General features: G+C 35.1%; 1 pseudogene; it reads right to left on the bottom strand.

Moving 5' to 3' along the window:
• Positions 1-1,962: 1,962 nt before the first annotated feature.
• Positions 1,963-3,191, bottom strand: LOC110036745 (annotated as a pseudogene).
• Positions 3,192-3,332: the final 141 nt, after the last annotated feature.

Raw genomic sequence — 3,332 nt, 5'->3', positions numbered from 1 at the left:
TCCCTATCTTGTAGAAATCATATCTCATTTAAGAACATATCTCTCTAGTTTTAACATTTTAATTGGCCAACCAAATCAAAAAGTACATGAAGATCGGAGTTCAAATCATCACAAATTATTATCATTTAAAAACGTAGAAAATAAAATCTATTCTTCACAAAACCATATCTTCAAAGTAGGGAGAAAGATAGAGAAGACTACTCAAAATTCATGAGAAGGATACGATAAAACATGAATTTCATATATAAAAATGAGTTTACAAAAAAAAAAAAGAAATAAAAATACAAGTTATCTCACAATCCTTCCCAACCAAATCCTTAAAAGTTCTCTCCAAGCCTTTATCTCTTTAAAAACACTCCCAATTCTCTCTTAGAAATGTAATGAAGAAGAAATCTCTCACCTTCTCTCTTCTCTTACAAACCTAGAAGAAAATCTCCTCTTCTCTCTCTAACTCTCACGTCACCCACCAAACTCCTCTTTTTTGTCCCCACCTTAGCCTCTTTAAGTAATTTTCTTTTATTTTGGGTTGCCTCCTTTAGAAAAGAATTCAAAATCCATCCAAAAGACAACTCTTTTGAATTCAAAAGATGTGTCATTTGATCCAAGAGTCATATCCCTTCATAAAGGAACCTTCTGAAGTGTCTAAATGCATTGAATCACTCCAAGGGGTGTGTAGAAAAAGTGTCCCTTTGAAAATTCATGCAAAATTTATCTAGAACCATGTTAATTTAAAAAAGTCATCCATGGCACATGATGCGCTGATCTGGCACATGATGCGTCAGCTCTCTAGATTTTGGCGCATCATGTGCCAGAATCCAAAATTGGCTCTTTTTGCTCCAAATTTTATCCTTTTTACCAATTTTGCTCCAAATGCCTAAAAATAAAATCCCTGCAACAAAAAAACAAAAATAACCTACTTTAAAGTGCAATGTCACAAAAAAAAATAAAATAAAATAGGTACTTAAAATAATATATTAGTTTGGTGTATCAGAACCATATTCAATTTCATGGATGAGAATGTAGTCCATGGGGTTGAGTGTAAATAAATAAAGAAATAAATTTTGATCGGTGTAGAATTGATAATTTTAGGGTGATAGACTGAAATTCCCAATTTGGTCCAGATGTTTGGAAACTAAAGCGAGATGTTAGCCGTTAGGCAAGGAGAATGTGGAAACTCTAAGGTGAGAGCTTAGTATCTTCCCAGCCTAACCGCAGATTTAGGGACTAAACTCTGGATTAACTAAAGTTCTTTGTCGCTTTTAAAGAGGATAAAGAATAAGATTGCTTCTATTTTTTACAATACTACATTTGATTTTTAAACATTCTATTCCTACACTAATTATGATCTCATTGCAAGGGGAAAGGGATTTTACTTATTTAATATCTTTCCAAATTTTGACAAGTCTCCTTAGAGTTGTTTTTTATTTATTTTCTTTAATTATAATTTTAACGTTAAATTTACAAATTTAGGAAAATCAAAGACTTCAAAATTTCCAAACTAAGACCTGATAGTAGTAGCCTAGAATTAGCCTAAGAGAATTCTTATCTCGCTTCTCTGTGAGATTGATAATGGAGTCTTTAAAAAAAATCCTATATCACTTAAAATAATACACATACTTGCGTAGTACCTGTAGTGTGTAAATCATTTTGATTTTGCACACTAGCTGATAAATATAAATTTGGTCAAGTTTTTGGCCCTCTTTTGACTACTAAATTACTGCGTAATTGCAGGTCGGGTGACTCATAAATGGCTGTCGATTGACAACATATATATATATATATATATATATATCAGCTAGTGTGCAAAATCAAAATGGTTTACACACTAAATGATATGTGTAGTACTAAATGATTCTAGTAGATAATCCAATCAACACATAAAAATACAATCATAGAAACATGAACATGAATAAGATAAAAAGAAAGATATCAACTACTGCAACAAGTAAAATAAAACTATTGTTAGGCACACTGTACCCATGGATCGACATCCTTATCCTCATTGTAAGCTTCTTGTTGTTGCTGTCGCTGCTTTCGTCTCATCTCATCTTCAATGTTGACATCATACATGGTGGTTTCCTCACATTCATCAAGCTCCATTTCTATCATGCGTAAGCTTGTATTGGGTGGAAGAATTGCAGCCAGTTTTCTGCACTGATAAGGAGAAAGAACTCTAGAATCTGGGAATTTCACACTGAAATGATGTACAATCGACCCTTCTTGAATGGCCTCTAGTAATGAGGCATCCCTTCATCATTGATTGCTTTAGATTGACCAGGTTTGACAACTTTGCTTGGATTTGATTTGATAAGAAGTTGTCTGCCATCAAGATGTGTTAAAACAAATTGGAAGCCATAAAGGGACTCATTCAGAGAGATTGTATCTCCAAAAATAGTTCATCAAACTTTTGCTTGAATTTGGGGTGCTCTTTAAGTTGCAAAACAAAGACAGTGTCTCTTGTCACTGTATTAGGAGCTTCATCAACCTCTCCCTAGAATACAATATTTTGACCATGCTGCATACCCTTCTCAACGTTCAACTCTAGTACCTTCTTCTCCTGAGTGACTTTGTTTCCTTTACATTGCGGGCATTTGTCTTTGTCACTGATAACCTCACCCGAGCCTCTACATTCAGGTAAAGCATGTTGCATTTGTTGGATCATTCCTGGCCCAATCTGTCTAGTTACAACTTTCATTCCAGTGCCTTGACATACATAACATCTCCCCGATGCCCACTCTTTGATCCTTTGCCTCTACATTTTGAGTATATCCTATTTCTTGAAAGTGATAGCTTTTGAGAGGTTCCAATATAAAGGTCTTCCAATGAAACCTTTAGGGTACAAACAACATCCTCACCACACTTTTGCCTATGACCTCTTGAGCTCTCACTGCCAAAATCACCACAAAAAAACTATTCAAATATATCAAAAGGATTGTGAGCACCACCAAAACCTAGAATTCCCTCTTTAAGAGCATCTTCCCCATACTGAACATAGATCTCCCTTTTCTCAGGATCACTTAGCACTTCATAAGCCTGAGCCAACTCCTTGAACTTCCCAGGTCTCCACCCTTGTCTAGATGGTTCCTTATTACATCCTTTCTATATGCCTTCTTCAATTCATCCTGGCTTGAAATCTTTGTGAGCCCAAGAACCTCATAGTACCTAGTATTGTCACTCTTACTTGAAGTCATCCAAACATGATTCCTGATCTATAACAAGTCTATTAGCTCTTCTGAAAAGTGTTGTGCCCCAAGATAGAGGTCACCACAATAAAAGAAGGGGATTGATCTTCTCCTTGCAGATCTTAGTTTGTAAGAAAATTGTAAGGGGGG

This window comes from Phalaenopsis equestris, unplaced genomic scaffold, assembly GCF_001263595.1.
Source record: "Phalaenopsis equestris unplaced genomic scaffold, ASM126359v1 Scaffold210366, whole genome shotgun sequence".
Lineage (NCBI taxonomy): Eukaryota > Viridiplantae > Streptophyta > Magnoliopsida > Asparagales > Orchidaceae > Phalaenopsis > Phalaenopsis equestris.
The sequence above is the reverse complement of the archived record's forward strand: the minus strand, read 5'-3'. Positions and strand labels throughout refer to the sequence as shown.